Source organism: Bombyx mandarina, chromosome 19, assembly GCF_030267445.1.
Source record: "Bombyx mandarina strain Sakado chromosome 19, ASM3026744v2".
NCBI classification, from domain to species: domain Eukaryota; kingdom Metazoa; phylum Arthropoda; class Insecta; order Lepidoptera; family Bombycidae; genus Bombyx; species Bombyx mandarina.
This window is the reverse complement of record NC_143225.1, coordinates 4,315,523-4,333,702: the sequence shown is the minus strand read 5'-3', so window position 1 is coordinate 4,333,702 and position 18,180 is coordinate 4,315,523. Positions and strand designations below refer to the sequence as shown.

The 18,180-nt window shown below is 37.7% G+C and overlaps 1 protein-coding gene across 2 annotated transcripts in view; it reads left to right on the top strand.

Moving 5' to 3' along the window:
* Positions 1–17,051: 17,051 nt before the first annotated feature.
* Ptp36E (protein tyrosine phosphatase 36E) overlaps positions 17,052–18,180 on the top strand; it is a 146,676-nt gene continuing 145,547 nt past the window's right edge. Inside the window, exon 1 of one of the 2 annotated variants that reach the window (XM_028169638.2) lies at positions 17,052–17,290. The gene's annotated coding sequence lies outside the window, so the exon portion shown is untranslated. The remainder of the gene's footprint in view (positions 17,291–18,180) is intronic. The other variant, XM_028169636.2, reaches the window with a different exon arrangement.

Below are 18,180 nucleotides of genomic sequence, written 5' to 3'. Positions count from 1 at the left end.
ATCTAAAAAAAAGTCCGCGACAGTATATGTCTATATATTAAGGTTGGCTCACTATAACGTTTTTATGCTAACCAGATTTGTTCTAAAATAAAGCATTATTTGTGAAATATTCCACGCGGACAAAGTCGCGGGCAAAAGCTAGTAATAAATAATAATAATGCGGTAATAAATCGCTTAATATGCTATTCCAGTAGCTGTATATTACTGTAGTACATATTAGATTGTTCAAATATCTCGCTCGTGATGCCTAAGTGTAATTGGCAATTGTCGTCTACGTGGATCGACGTGGATCGAACCAAAATAGAATTAAGCTGCATAAATAATCTTGCCAATTATGAGGCGTTCAGCTCAATATCTCGAGTCAACAGCCCTTATCGGATTAATGCTAGATATTGCTAGTCAATTGAATCGTACTAAGAAACTCTCATAAAAGCGAAGCCCTATGTTATTGTTGGTTTTGTTGTTTTGATATATTGATAGACGAATCAATTTCGAAAATACTTTGTTGATTGAAAATTCAAAATGCTGCGCAAAAGCTGTTCAGTTGTGCAAAAAAAAATCAGGTTTTTTGGGAGACGAGCTTACGATTTTAGTTTTTTTTTTTAATAGCTTCGATGAGTGGACGAGCTCTCAGCCCACCTTGTGTTAAGTGGTTACTGGAGCCCATAGACATCTACAACGTAAATGCGCCACCCACCTTGAGATATAAGTTGTAAGGTCTCAAGTATAGTTACAACGGCTGCCCCGCCCTTCAAACCGAAACGCATTACTGCTTCACGGCAGAAATAGGCGGTCTGACAAAAAAATTAAAGTATTCACTTCGTTTTCGCGAATCGCTTAGAAACAATTAAAACTGTTTTTGCAGTTTACGGTACACAGCGACGGTCAGGCAAAACTGTAAAGTATCCAAAACGTAGAAAAGTAAAAATCTCGATATGCCGTAACATTAGTTTTATTTAAATAATTCTATAGCCAACCGTAGCCAAACTTCAGTTGGGACAGTTATTATCTATATACATATACAAAACTCAATGTGTGTATGTTTCCTATAGACTCCGAAAAGGCTGAAACTATTGCGATGATTTTTTTTGATATTATTCAGATTTATCTAAAGCGTGATCTTGTGAGGTTTCATAGCGATCGGCCAGCAAAGCGGGCCGGATATGACAAGTACAATTGAGGTTTGAGCCTCATGCCTCAAGACTAATCGCTGCGGGTCTATTCACTCCGATAACCAGCCTATATCAGGTGAACCGTGAACTCGATTACCTATCTATGCAATAAAATAAAATAAAAGCACCGAATGGAATAATACTGCTTTTCTTAACGCAGTGCATACAAATTCTGCTTAGATCAATATGACTGAAACGCTACGAAAGTATTAAGATTGCTTGAAGACTTACAATCAGCTGTGGACGTTGTTGATCGAAGTCTATGACTATAATAAACGAACCGTTGTGTATCGAGAAGTAAACTATAATCTCCTAACACCAAATGCTTAAGACCCTTCGCCAGGGACGTCTTAAGCTAGGATGGGGCCCTTGGGCACACAAGAATTTTAGGCCGTTTTGGAAAGTAAAAAAAGCTAATTATAATAACATTTTTTACTGAGTATGACCATTTATTATAGGTAATCAAATACAGTATGATATAATATGTCATTAATGATATTAGAATGCTGCTGGTTTTTTTGTTACGATTTCGATAACGGTTTCTTTCGGGATTTCTGTTGAGCAAAATCTTCTATTATAGGCATAGTATATGCCTTGTAACCTTCTGATTACTGATTTGTGAAAAAAGTGTAATGTGCCCGACAAAAATGTTTTGAGAATAAACGTGTTAGAGAAATTGTCGGTCTTTAGGGGCACCCTGAGAATGGGGGCCCTGAGCACGGGCCCCGTGTGCCCTTATGGTAAAGACGGTATTGCCCTTCGCTTTTAATTAAGAACTATTTGCCTTATTTGAAGTATGTTAAAGCCTAATTTTCAACACAACCAATTAAACAATGCAATTAAGTTAATTTCGAACTGCATATGTGCGAATAGCATATCATAATTGGCATGTGAACATTAAACAAAAAAGTTGTCACTCATGTACCAACATCGAATCATTACGTTATGAAAGTACAAACGACAAGACGTAATAAGATCAAATGATGCAATTACGTGCAATAGAATTTCATCTGCTGTACCTACGCTAATGGATATCGATAAAAACTTTTTAATTCCCCTGACGTGCGAATTCATGTGCTCAGCCAAATTGGATCATTGGTTGTCGCTCCTACGACTTGACAGAGCTTATTGTACCTTTAACCGCCGCTATCATAGGTCCGAAGATAGTTTGCAGAGATCTGAATCGCGCTAGCGACTTTCTTAAGATCAACTTGCATATAGATAAGCTCCGAACAATAACATGGACATGTCGAAATAGAGCCGAAGAACTCGTTACTCCTTCCGCCTAAATAAGGTCTAGTCCCGCAAGGTTCTGTCCTCGCCCCGCTTCTGTTCAATCTGTACTTTAATAACATCCTCTGATCACCGCTGAACCAGCTAGCTAGCCTCTTTGGCGTTTCCACAACTGTTTAGGTCCTTTATGAAGCTTCAAACCGCAGACATAAATAATCCTCAGATAGTTTAGCCGAACGAGGAGAATCGAACTTAATCTTACATATAGTATAGCAATGCTCTTCGAAAAGGGCAGCGAAGGAAGATTGGAGCACCACTCCCTGATAATGCTCTTTAAACAACCTATATTCTGACAGGACAGGAAAGTCTTAGTTGCCTTGGATAACTCTATCACCTTCTATCCTATGATCAAGGTAAACCATTATCGCGTCGCGTTCATCTCAGGTAAACTATATCTGCTGCAAACCGAGCAAGCTGCTCCTATATAGCAAGATGTCTTTTTTCCCCTACTTATTTATGCTGATAGCCTTGAGAGGCTATATCAGCGTTACCCCAGCGCGTAGGTGAGCTTGTGGGGCTCAAACCGAAGGTGTTGCTAACTCTGGCCCTAGCAAGTGTAGTGCTTCGCAGAGTCTGCCTCCGGATCGTAACTGCGACCCACTGAAAAAATCCAGCGAGTGGCTCCGCGGCTGAGTGGGCTGTGTGTGTGGGCTAATTTACTCGTCGAGCCCTTCGTCGCAAGCGACGGGTTCGACGAAGACGTTGACCGGTGCTTAAGGTACCTAAAAGCACCGTTAATGGATCGTGGATTCGTAATGGCGCATTTAGGGCGACGTCGACTGTTTATTATTCGGTCCGCAGGATTGAGTATGCATAAACAATGTATTTGTAGCTAAAGTATGAAATAGAAAGAAAATGTATAATATAAAATCAAGTTAGAGATATACTCTCTATTTAGAGTACACAGAACATTTGCCGAAACATGACCTAATGAAGTGCATACAACACATAAACTTTCTCATTTATAGAGGCATAATCATTGTACTATTACTTAAAATTGGCGTGTGCCCTTTGCGTGTTAAAGACGACAGATCCATGAATTCAGTGATTAACCAAAGTTGCATAAATAAATAAATGAGTTATGCAACTTTCACAGCATAAGATTATTTATTGCTCGAATAATTGTTGTTTGTAATTACCATATGTTGTGTTTTTGTTGTTTTTTTTTATAACGCGAATGATGAGTCTCGAAATTCGAGATGTGTGTTGTCTATGAGCTTCAGTAACCTTGTATATAACAGCTGAAATAAAACTAGCCTCTTTTAATTTCCAGTTTCACCAGGACAGGTGGGCGAGGCAAGGCTCAGCCACACAACTAGCTTGTGTGACGTATGTAATTAGTAAAAAAGCGCGTTACATCCAATTTTCATTTGTTTTTCTTAAATAAAGTAGTAATAAACCAGGGGGAGGGAAATGTATTGGGATTAATAAAATAAAAAGGAATTAAAAAAGCAACTTAGTACATATTGAAAATAGCTTTGTAATTCCACATTGTAAAATTTTGAACTATCAATATTCTCACTTGCAATAGCAACACTGCCTAGTAACTCAGAGATTTACTAGATGGCGTTACTAAATTCGTGTTTCATCAGGGTTCCTATCTCTATAGATCTACCTATCCGTCGGGTCCACGCGACCCATTACGGGAGCATGGATCGGGCTTCGGGGAAAGCACTCTTTGCCCGGGCTTAAGTTCCCTGCCCAACAGGACGGGATGGTAGTCAGGATAAATACTTGAATGAATAATGAATGAGTAATAGGTGGTTGTGAATAATCATGTGTGGAATGATTAGATTGACGTGGGTTGATTTTTAATCGGCGGGGGAGTGAGTTGGAGCCAGTTGGAGCCTTCTTATACGGCCTATTGTTAGCGGGGAGTGACTTGGAGCCTTCTACGGCCTATTGTCACCGACCATATCTCACTCTCGTCGTCGGTTTTGGTAGCCGGGTTTCTGCCTAAGATTCTTAGTACCCCCAATATTCTATTTGTAATAAATAATAGTTAAAAAGGGGAAGTCGAGTGAAGTCGTACGGGAGAAACTGATGCAGCGGGGGAGTCTCGACCCTCAGTAATGAGGAAAACGACGCGAGGAGGAGGAGGAATAGTTAAAAAAAAACTAAAAAAATAAACTTTTATAGAAAATTCAACTAAAAAATTGAAAATAAATATTAATAAATTTGAATTAACAATAGTGTAAGAAAAAATAATTTTATTGTAAAAAAGCGCGGGGTGCTTTTCACATATTATCAAAATAACCCTTCTACTCATATCTGTTCATAAAATTTTTATAACTACTGATACAATGCACCCCATTTTTTTTCATTTTTTTTAACTACCTATTATTTTTTATTTTGCATTTTTTAGTTGAATTTCAATTTTTTCAATATTTTTTTTAAATATTGAATTGTCATCGATCCTTAATAAGTATGCCAAATTTCGAGTTAATCCGAAGTTTCAAAGGGGGTCAAAATTATGTTCAAAGATCCCGTTACATGCATACTAACATACACACGTCTAATGCTATTAAAAGCCTATTAAAATAGCATTGAATATTGTAAAAGCAAACTAAGAAATTCTGAAATATAACCTAACTTTAAACTCAGCCTGTTTTTTTTGTTGTGGGTTCGATCCCTAGTTTAACACAAATCAATAACTTAACGAAATCTAATCATAAATTGAATTTCAAATTTATAAAATTTTAGAAAAAGTTAAACTTCAGAGTTTAAGAGTTGATGACCATCTTTCTTTGTAGCCTCTAATATCGATATTTTGAAGCATTAGTCGGTATTAATTATTTCATTCCACAGTCAAAACTTCAAGGGAATGATTTACCAAGTTCGTCAATTTTCGTCTAAATTTTGAAAGGCTTCGTCTAAAGCCTTGTTGGTGTGTAACTGTGATCCGTCACAATGAAGCCCGGGCCTCCCTGGGGACGTTTCGGCACACGAGTCCCGGAATCCTGTTTGTTGCCATGAAGCCGCTAAAAATCTTTTTGTTGTTACCGCAGTGCGTACACTTATTAAAACTTTTCGAGTATTTTTTATGGTACTACTAGCTGACCCGGCAGACTTCGTAGTGCCTCAATCGATAAACAAAAGACCTAAACTTTTGTATAAAATATACTTAAAGAAAAGGAATCCGTCCGACGGAGGACACGTCAAAGGAAAAACAAAATTGTTTTTTTATATAATTCCGAACATTTTCATATTTTTTCACCTTTTAAACCTTCTATGGACTTCCACGAATAATTCAAGACCAAAATTAGCCAAATCGGTCCAGCCGTTCTCGATTTTCAGCGAGACTAACGAACAGCAATTCATTTTTATATATATAGATTAGTGTCTCTACAGGAATATACATAGTACAGGTTCAAATAAATAGTCCTTAAAACTTAGTTTAAGAAAAATAAGAATACGCAATGACGCGATGAGTTCACGTTCTTTATAGCTTACCTAATTTTTTCTGGCACGGCAGTATTGTGAGGTCATTGCGAGATTTCGGCGCGTAAGTAGAGGTATGTGAGATTCGCTGGCCGAAGTAGTTTGAAAGGCTTAACGACTAAGCGACTACCCGCACTCTTGCTCAACGTTCGACCCCCGCTTTAGGATAGAACCCATGCCTATTTTTGAAGCAAAACAGTGAAGAACTCCGATTTTAAGAGTGGGACGACCGTAATGTCTAAAATTGTAGGGGTTATACCCTGCGTTGGTATCAAGGTGACTTGGGATCATCCAAGGTGGGTGGCGGCATTTACGATGTAGATGTCTATGGGCTCTGGTAATTACTTAACACCAGATGGGCCGCGACTTCGTCCACATATTTAAGCAAAAAAAAAATATAAAGACTTTCAGACCCGTTGTAATAAGCGCCTTTTGTAGGTTTGACGGGACATGGAACACCACAGAGAACAGCTTACAGTGACAGTATGAGGAGGGAATATGAGGGCACTGTATGTAATGTAATGTCAGCGCAACTGCTGGTTGCTTCAAACGGAATCGCATTACTGCTTCGCGGTAGGCTTATGTAGGCTTACCTACTAGTGCGAGCTCACGACACGACTTACTCAACGAAAAGTAAGAAAAACCACAAAAAAGTGATCAAGTAGCTAATAACAATTATTTTTATCGATCGTTTCTATCACCAATTATTATGTAAGTTTTCTTATTATATTAAAATTGCAATATTTATTAGGTATTTTATTTTAAATCAATTTAATTTAATTTTTAAATTCAATTCAATTTAATTTAATTTTCTTACTGGTGGTAGGACCTCTTGTGAATCCGCACGGGTAGGTACCACCACCCTGCCTATTTCTGCCGTGAAGCAGTAGGTAATACGTTTCGGTTTGAAGGGTGGGGCAACCGTCGTAACTATACTGAGACCTTAGAACTTATATCTCAAGGTGGGTGGCGCATTTACGTCGTAGATGTCTATGGGCTCCAGTAACCACTTAACACCAGGTGGGCTGTTAGCTCGTTCACCCATCTAAGCAATAAAAATAAAATAAAAAATGATACAAATTCGAATATTTCTTCTCGATCTTTTTATTAGCTTAAGAGCTCACCTACGCAGCAAAAAAATGTCCACAGCGTTATTACGTGGGCTTAGCGGTCCTTTTGTGGCGGTCTCGGATTCGAGGCTTTGCATTTCTGCAAAAAAAGGTCCAGTGATTATGTGAATAGCAAATTATTTTAAAAAGGTTCAGAGGGCAAGGGAACTAAAGCAGCTGTTCTACATGTTTACTTTGTATTATTATACATCATATATTTAGGATCACTTTATAAATTGTTATTTTATTGCTACGGTCCCGTGTGAGGGTAGGTCTGCGTTTACTCGTGTGCTGACTAATAATATGAACATTATTTTTTTTTTCGATTTGTGATCGTTGAAATCGTCGATCATGTCCCGGGATGTCGGCCCGGGTAAGTACCACCACCCTTCCTATTTCTGCGATGAAGCAGTAATGCGTTTCGGTTTGAAGGGTGAGGTAGCCGTTGTACTGTAAAAACGGAGACCTTAGAACTCTTGTCTCAAGGTGGGCGGTGGCATTTACGTACGAGATCGATCGATTTACGTACGAGTCTATAGGCTCCGGTAACCGCTTAAAACCAGGTAGGCCGTGAGCTCGTCCACCCATCTAAGCAATAAAAATAATAATAAAAATAACGGAATCAAAACGATGTTTTCTTTCCTCAAACTGGATAGTAAAGTTTATGGGAGGCAAGGGGTTTGGAATAGGCAGAGCGTTGGTATCGACTAAAGTGGATTCGCAAAGATTGGCTGTTTCTTTCAATGAAATGAGGTTCAATTAGTTTTGATGAATATTGAAGGTAATTTTTATCTATATTAGTTTTATGTTCTCATGTAATCGAATATATCTTATAAACAAAAATGTCTAAGAAACCACTGAATAATTCCAACTTTACTTGTAAGTATTTTAAGTCACATAATCTCTTGTTTTTTTTTTTTTGGAGCAGGACGCCTCCTACGAGGTTTCTGCGTCTAAGGGACACGCAGGGTTTCGGGGACTTGACGCTCTGCAGAAGTTAGAAGTTAGGGGGCAGACCGCGGGCACAAGGATGTACATAATCTCTTACTTTAACTAGAGGCTCATGTTTGGTAAGGGAGGACGGAAGATCGAGAATCTCTACTAATTAAGAGAGAGAAGACTAAGTATTATTGTATTGTATTATATATGCTACGTATAGAAAATAATTATTATTTTCTAACATAAGCCGCAAATTTTCTCAGGTTTAATGGACGGCTCAGTACTTGGAGTGGTTTGAATTAAACTTTTACGACTTCAAAATAAAGCGCGTGTCACACCACTTTCTTAAATTAAAAATCTATCAACAAGCCCGTGTTTCCTTAATGTAGTAGGCAGCGGCTTTGCTCTGCCCCTGGCATTGCTGAAGTCCATGGGCGACGGTAACCACTCACCATCAGGTGGGCCGTATGCTCGTCTGCTAACAAGGGCAATAAAAAAAAATAGTGTGCCATCTAACGGTACCCACATATTTTTTTATTCCTCAATTATACGTTTTTTTTAATGCCTTATGTTGGTGGACGAGCTTACCGCCCACCTGGTGTTAAGTGGTTACTGGAGCCCATAGACATCTACAACGTAAATGCGCCACCCACCTTTAGATATAAGTTCTAAGATCTCAGTATATTTATATGTAGATGAAGACGCTTCTATATATATTTTTTTTAATTTTAGTAATACAATTCACATTGACTCAGTTAATGCCCATAATGACACTCAATTTTCCAAATATCCGAGGGTATGGGGTCTGCCGTTCCAATAGTAGATAATGTGTGCATTACAGAAGCGGGCTAAAGTAGCAATCGGGCAAGTATAAGACTTCCCTTTTTATAATAACTAACTTCTCTCGATAATAACTAACTTCTCTCTTCAGCTTCTCAGCTGAAGCTTTTCTATTGGTGGTAGGATCTCATGTGAGTCCGCACGGGTAGGTACCACCACTGCGCCTATTTCTGCCGTGAAGCAGTAATGCGTTTCGGCTTGAAGGGTGGGGCAACCGTTGTATGTAACTATACTGAGACCTTACAACTTATATTTCAAGGTGGGTGGCGCATTTACGTTGTAAATGTCTATGGGCTCCAGTAACCACTTAACACCAGGTGGGCTGTGAGCTCGTCCACCCATCTAAGCAATAAATAAAAAAACTTGTCGAATAAAAATTAATAATTTAACATTTAAGTGCTGTAAGTTCAAACGTGAATAAATAAACTGTACCATTAAAATCTATTAACTTGAACATTTTATATGATCTCTTGTAAATTTAACTCATTAATCATCAAAGCAGCGACAAAGCGATACAAGTTGAACGTCCCGGGATTCTGAAAGTTCGAAGGGCGTAACCCTGTTAACCTGTGTGCAATAACTGAGCAGCAGAGCAATTTGAGGATTTCGGGGCTACTATCGGTTTATCGATGTGGACAATTTTTGTTTTTATTGCTTATATGGGTGGACGAGCTCACAGCCCACCTGGTGTTAAGTGGTTACTGGAGCCCGTGGACATCTACAACGTAAATGCGCCAACCACCTTGAGATATAAGTTCTAAGGTCTCAGTATAGTTATACCAGCTGCCCCATCCTTCAAGCCGAAACGCATTACTGCTTCACGGCAGAAATAGGCAGGGCGGTGGTACCTACCCGCGCGGACTCACAAGAGTGTCCTACCACCAGTAATTACGCAAATTATAATTTTCACTTTCACTTCACTTTTTCACTTTTTATTACACGATGTTATTCCTTCACCGTGGAAGTCAATCGTGAACAATTGTATACAATTCATATTTATTTTAAGGCACTACATGTGAACAGACACAGGTGCTACCCAGGTGTTAAGCGGTTACCGTCTATGGGTTCCACCACTAACTTTGAGACATGGAGTCCATGTTTAAAAGTTTCAATTTGTATGGCATCAAATTAATAGTGATAAGCATTACAACATGCCTTTAGTTTGACCGCCCCGGAAAAACCACGACAGACGTTGTGCCCCCCAAGACCACATTCCCGGGCGGCTTTTACCATACAGCCTTGGAATAATGGAGCGTATAATGCAAAGAAGCGGCATTTAATATGTAAGACTCTTATGGCGCCTGCTCACATATATTTGTACACGTCGGAATGAGATATTGCCTGCGAATCGAGATAGTTTTGGAAAATAACACGACTCGGCCTTAATCTAAAATATGACGGACATTCGATAAGATTTTATACATTTATTTGAAAAATGTACAAGCCAATTTATGAAATCCCTCTTTTTTTATTGCTTTGATGGGTGGACGAGCTCACAACCCACCTGGTGTTAAATGGTTACTGGAGCCCATAGACATCTACAACGTAAATGCACCACCCATCTTGAGATATAAGACCTATGATCTCAGTATAGTTACAACGGCTGTCCCACCCTTCAAACCGAAACGCATTACTGCTTCACGCCAGAAATAGGCAGCATGGTGGTACCTACCCGCGCGGACTCACAAGAGGTCCTACCACCAGTAACTTGGTACTCTTGAATTGGTATTATAATTTTTAATTTGCTAATTATATCTGTCTATTGAGAGGTGCGCAATCAGATTTCTTATTCATCTTGCTGTTATCCCTCATTATGTGAGGTCAGCGCAGCGTATCCTTGTATCATGCGGCATGGAGATCTGGCATGATTTTTACGACCGGCCACTTGCTTTACGTCAACCCTCCTTGGGTTTTATCTCCCTTTATCCATTACAACGTGCCATTAGGGGCCTTTTCTATTTCTTCTTCTAGTATTTCTTTACTTCATTCTGTTTTTCGTTCTACGATTTGAATTTTATTATTATAAACATTTAAACTAAAATCTAGATTTTGTGATGGCAAAAAGATTAAAGTATCTAATTTTATGCTCTTTTCTATATTTTGTAAATCAGTTGGCATTATTAAAAAAATATAACGTGTGTATTTAAATGTCTATAGTTTGTACTGAAGTAGACATACTCTCAGACTTATTGGGTAAGACAATGATTGTATCTATGCAATAAAGTTAATCTTATGTTGGCGGCCGTCTGGTGTAGTGGTAAGTGACATGGTCACTACACAAAGGGGGTCGCGGGTTCGAATCCCGCCATGGGAAGATATTTGTATGATGAATATAAATGTCTTTTCCAGGGTTATGGATGTATATTAAATATTAAATAAATGTATGTGTATAATAAAAATCTTACATTTATTTCCGTTATCTGGTACCTGTAACACAAGTTCTTTACGAACTTAGCACGGGACCACTTAACGTGGCGTGATTGTTATTAAAATATTTATATTTATTTATATTTATGTCTCAAGGTTGGACCTTGCCTACCGCAAAAGTATGCCCAGACTAAAATTTAGAATAAAGAAATAATTAAATTTTGAATGCAAACATATTTCGTAATGTTAGTACACTGTATTTACAACTTAGCTTTAGTTTAGTTTAGCTTCGTGCTTAGCTTTCTGAGATAGTCACATCTCTATTTGTATGCTTTAAATAAATATATACCATATTTTTTTCTCTCATTTCGTTTATTATAGACAGTTGTGACTTTTTTCAAGCGATACCATTTTCAAATGGCTGCAACGTCTTTTGCATCATCGTTTGTCCCTACATTGTCAATGTTTATGTAACAAAAGCCAATTTCCACCAAGTGAGCTGTATGTTCTTATTTCTATTGTGTTAGGTTAATGTAAAAGTAAATTATGTCCCATACATACGAAACAACTGACCCGTTTACTATTGGTGAATAGTTAAATATCAAATGTAATACTGATAACGAGACCTATGTGGACATCAAAGGACGGAGCAAGGCCCGTGTGCGTATAGTACACATATTCGTAGTTTGGGTTACATTCTGTTTCTGTTCAACTAAACTGTAAGGCTATCCAAACGAGCAACGGATCATTGGATCCTCGTAACTTCATTCATCAATCTATTCATCATGATGTTCGTCTTTATGTCTCTATACCCTATTGATGGCCCACCTGATGCAAACCTCTTTGTACATATCACTTTACCTCCATCCACCTATAATACATAGCATCAGTTCCCTATTCGAATACACAAAATATTAACCTCATAAACCCTTTTATTTTACGAAAATTGCGCGGACGGAGGAGTATGAAATTTTCCACACTTATAGAGAATATAGAGAAGAAGTGCACAATGCCAATATTTTTTTTAAATAATGCATAAAAGATACATTAAATCAATAAAGAAAACATTACACACACTACATACCATGTATTTGACGCACACACGCATGCATACTATTTATTGTCAAACTTTTGTTCTTGACGTCTGTTGTCAAATTGAGAATAAATTAAATATTGTTTGTCTTTTTTAATATTTTTTATAGTGTAGTCTTGGCGAAATTTGTGATTACAGAAGTATAAAATACAATCATAATAGTGTACAAACTTACAATTCCAATTAATTATAGTCGAATTTCGACTACTGCGGGACCTCTAGTATATTTAAACGTATGTCAGTCATGTATATATAATATGGATAATAAGCACCCAGACAAAGAATAAACAAACTGTTCATCAAATGAATATTGGCCCGATGCGGAATCGAAACCACGACCCTCGGCGCGGCAGATAAGAGCGCTAACCACTACACTACAGTGTCAGTCAGTAAATAGTATATTATTATTCAGTGAATACTTTATAAATAAACAATAATCTTGTCCTTGTAAACGTCCTTTTTCTATTGTCTAGGGTCGGGACTCTTCAATCGTTGGAAAACTAATTTGTCTGTTCTGGAAACTGGTCTTACTTGATCTCTTTATACCGTCCTATGAAGTCGAGCGTGGGCGGCTTTTGTGTCTCCTTTGTTCCGTAAGGCTCAAAGAAACTTGGATCTCATGATTTTGCGTAAGTTTTACACCTACCCACAACATAATTAGGATAGGCCATTATTTAAACTGAATGTATTATACAAGGTGTTTCGACGAAAATGTAAAACAACACATTTTTATTTTCTTAAATTGTTTTAAAAATTATTAGAACATTATCAATTAATAGATACTAGTTTGATAAATGTTTTTACATTACGAATACCTATTCCCCGGAAACCGAACAGTATTGTTAATGTCGAAATTTTTATAGTGAAAATAACAAACGCGAATTGACCAAATCAATTAGTTTTAATCATGTTCGTAATTCGGAAAAACTGTAAGAAAATTTTAAAATTTTTAGCGAGAATTCAATGAAAACTTTTTATTTATTTAATATCGCGTCAATTTTATTCAATTTACAATTTCCGATTTTCAAAATATTTACGATTTTCATACAAATACGGTAAAAACGCATTACATTTTTTCGCATTTGCGAGGCAGCTGCTCTTAATCAGTTAGGTCTCATTCGGAGTCACTCGGGCAGCTGTTAACAAATACCACCCCTCCCGGCTGAACAAGTGCTCGTCCACCTGTTCTAATAAAACTGAAAGACATCCGGGCCACCAGTAATCTTTACTTCAAAAAAAAAAATCCTTTTACGGTTTACAGTAGACAGTGATGTCCATTATACATATTATTTCCGACTTTTCGAATTCTGTATAATTTAATGATCACGGCCGATCAAGTTGTTATTTGTCGATATTTAAATATTGTGCTGGTTGCCGTCTAATTTTCAATTAAAAATATAGATTTACTTCTTTTTTTTTCTTGTTTATTGTTTAGATGGGTGGACGAGCTCACAGCCCACCTGGTGTTAAGTGGTTACTGGAGCCCATAGACATCCACAACGTAAATGCGCCACCCACCTTGAGATATAAGTTCTAAGGTCTCAAGTAAGTTACAACGGCTGCCCCACCCTTCAAACCGAAACGCATTACTGCTTCACGGCAGAAATAGGCAGGGTGGTGGTACCCACCCGCGCGGACTCACAAGAGGTCCTACCACCAGTAAAGTTACACTTTAACATCATCATCAGCTTAAATAATAGTTATGTCACTATACTTATAAGATATACTAATTAATTATAAGAAACTTATTCTTATATTATCTCTGTTTAGAATGAAAAAAAAAAAGCGAAATGAAACTGCATAAGTAGATTTTGTGAGCCTTAGGGTTTAGACTACCCTAAACCCAAGTCTACTTAAGAATCAAACAAAAGTATTTTTAAACAAATTCGTCGATGTCTGCTGAAGATTCTGGATTCACTATTTATTAACAGCAAACTGATCTAGTTTCCACGTGGAGGACGCTGATCAACAGCTCAAGCGATGTGACATCATCAGCGCCTTGACCCCAAGTTCCTGTTCACGATATTTAATACAATATTTAAGAGGAATGTATTCGTTATCTCGACTTCCTTAGAGATAATCGCTTATGTTGTATGGAATTAGGAGGTAAGGACTTTAGGAGGTAGGAAGTCGTCGTGGCCTAAAGGATAAGACGTCCGGTGCAGTCTTATCTAGCGATACAACGGTGTTCGAATCCCACAGGCGGGTACCAATTTTCCTAATGAAAAATGTACTTAACGTATGTTCACGATTGACTTCCACGGTGAAGGAATAACATCGCGTAATAAAAATAGAACCCCCAAAATTATAATCGCGTAATTACTGGTGGTAGAACCTCTTGGGAGTCCGCACGGGTAGGTACCACCACCCTGCTTATTTCTGCCGTAAAGCAGTAATGCGTTTCGGTTTGAAGGGCGGGGCAGCCGTTGTAACTATACTGAGACCTTAGAACTTATATCTCAAGATGGCTGACAAATTTACGTTGTAGATGTCTATGGGCTCCAGTAACCACTTAACACCAGTTGGGCTGTGAGCTCGTCCACCCGTCTAAGCAATAAAAATAAAAAAGGTAATCTGAAAACGCTACGTAGGTGCTTTTCTTCTTTAGTAAGAATTAATGTCGGAATATAAAAATGTATAAAATTAAGCAAGTGTGAGGTCATACACGTTGTAATGATCAGTATAGTGAGGAGATTGTAAATTAAAATGCGGACAGATTGAATGTCTTCAAATTTTAGACGTCACGTCAATATCGGATTGAATAAAATGAATGAAAAACATGTGTACGTTTCGCACGCGGTTGGAATGAAACCTTTCAAAGTATTCAATATCGTTTTCTTGCATAAACATTAATAATATGTTTGTCTCTTTTTAGGATCCTTTTTTTACCGTTTCAATTTTTTAAGAGGGGCTTAATGAATCTTTCTGGTTAAGAAATGTCCCATTTTGAACAACCCCAAGCTATGATTTTTTCTTGTCCCAAAAACACGTACAAGTTAAGGAAAGTCGCAGTGGCTCAAAGGATAAGATACACTTGGTTTACTGGTATCGAACGAATCAACTATGTCAAAATCCCGCAAGCACGTATAAATTTTTGTAATACGCCCTTAGCACCCCACACTCCAACCAATCGTTGAAATCATCCGATAACCTATATAAAAAAAATGGGTAGCAAAAATCAATTCTGAAAAAATGACTTACACCTTTTATGTATTGGTAGCGGCATCACTTAGTAATGTATATGAGAAATCACTTAGCATCAGTTGGGTCTTGAGCTCATTATTTTTACTTAAACCAAGATTGATTTTAAATCGGTTTTTACTGATTAACAGTTTCTCAGTTTTAATTGAACCTTTTGGTTTTGTTTAGCTTTGATTGCTACCATCTCATCTAGTTAGTCTAATTTCATTGCAGACGTGTACCAATAACAATAAAAAAAATACAATCACACAATTAATTCTATTATTTTTTCTCGTTTTTTTTGAGTAATATGCCTAATTGTAGCTACCTTAACGTTTTATTTCTTGTTTTAAATTATTATCATTATATGTTTCGAATATTTCACAGAAAAATGATTGAACCGTAAGCGTAATTTTCTTTGACTATTATATCTGTTACAAAATAAATTATTCTATTATATAAAATGTTATATCTTTGATATGACATTTTATATAATAGAATAATCTATATTTTTGTTATAACATTTTATATAATAGACGAATCTATTTTGTAACAGATATAATAGTCATAATGAAAATTACGTTTTCGGTTCTATCATTTTTCTGTGAAGTATGTCAAAAATGTAACAAACTCCCCTTTTTTTTTTATTCCAGTTCTAAACAAATTCTATTCGCGCAAACCAACAACAGTACGGTCCTGATTAGTTTAGTATTTTTATTTTACATTTACTAAATACAACTCAGATAATAAATTCGTTGTTCGATTTCTATTTTAGGTTTTTCTCGCTTCAACACAAAAAAAGTGTTTTTCGAAAAATTTACTACCAATATGTCAGCATTTCTAAATCTTTTTTAAATAACGATATGAAGTTTTATTTTATAAGTACAAATTATCACCATTCCGCGTCCGATGCTAATTAAATTGCCTTCCTCGATACACGACCCACATGAACGTAAGCGCTTCATTAATGCGCCGCTGCGTATCTATACTAATCTATACTAATATTATAAAGAGGAAAGATTTGTTTGTTTGTTTGTATTGAATAGGCTCCGAAATTACTGAACCGATTTGAAAAATTCTTTCACCGTTTGGAAGCTACACTATTCCCGACTGACATAGGCTATAATCTTTTTTGAAAAAAAATAGGGATTCATACTAAAACTCCAATAATGTAACCCAAGGTGTAAAAAATTACCTAAAATATTCTTTACATCGCGTGCCCTACGAAAACTATTGATGATAGAATATCTATCATGTACTACGACTTTGTAGAACACCTTATTATGTACAAGAAGTGTCGCGACAGCATATGTCTAACTATTATAGTCATGCCCCAATAAGTGTTCTTTTATTTTTTAAAATAAAACAACGTCAGATATTGTTGAAATTTTTGTTAAAGACCCGAGCGGAGCCGGAGCGGGCCGCTAGTTCATAATAAACACGATCTAAATTGTTTCAGTTTCCGTGAGCACGGAATATTCCGTCAATAACCCGTGACCGTCGGCGTGAACGTGTAACGTACCGGAAAAATTATTCCAAATAGCACTTAAGTCATTAATAATCGCGTCGTAAAGCGGCAGAATTTCAATGGTTATCCCATCGCTGCCCGGGTTATCCATTAAATAAATTTTATTCGTGTGATAAGGCGCGGGGCGCGGCGGCGGCTAGGCGGGCGCCGCCTAGACGCCCCAGCAGTCACCGCCCGCCGTTCACGCCGCGACGACGCATCGCCGATCGCCACTCGCCAGCTAAATTTACACGCCACTGACTGTCTTCCAGAACACGGTCGGAGCTGTTATAGTGAAGTGTTGTTTAGTCCAGTGAGTGTTAGCTCTGTGAGGTCCTGTCGCCCTTGAGTGAGTATCCGCCTTCGTCTACGAACCAATGTATCTTAATCACCCAACGAGATGTTACGGCCATTTTATATAGAATGCGAACATTCAACCTTGAGTCGTCAGTATTTTGGTCATTGTGAAGCTCGCAGCTGTAATGACACATGAGATTTTTTTTCTATGTTTTTTTTTGTCTTTTTCTTTTTTTAGTAAATGAACTGGGAAATAGGTGACGAAATTTGATTATATAGTTACCAGCTTTAGTCCCGTGAGACTGTTTAATATTCAAATGATCTGCGAAGGTCTGGAATCGTGTCAAGGTTGTACCCACCTTGTTATGTGAGGCGTGTTAACGTCTTCACTCACTCTCGGTATCGTAAAGTTTTGTAAAGGAATAATTGAGATCTCCCTTCGTGCCCTCGCGGTCGTAAAGCTTATGACCGTAATATCACACTTCACGTTTCGGCTATAATGAAAAAACGTGACGCGTCAATGTTTGCATCAAAATTATACGACGTTCAAACGAATCCCTTTATCGGATCATTCGTATTGAATGTACCGTATCTAGCCCACTGAGTTTCTCGCCGAATCTTCTCAGTGGGTCGCGTTTCCGATCCGGTGGTAGATTCTGCGAAGCACTGCTCTTGCTAGGGTCCGTGTTAGCAACACTCCGGTTTGAGTCCCGTGAGCTCACCCACACACGTTAGGATGAAGCTGAAATAGCCTCTCAAGGCTGTCAGCATAGGTAGGAAAGAAAAAAAAGCATTATCTGCGACCGAGCGTTTTGATCGCGTCGTTTTGAGGGTTACCGATACAAAAATTCAGTTTCAGAAAAAAAGAAAAAACCCGTGAACAAATCACGCACGGTCATCTCTGGCCCTAAATTATGATTCCCTGCATTATCGGTACCAGAT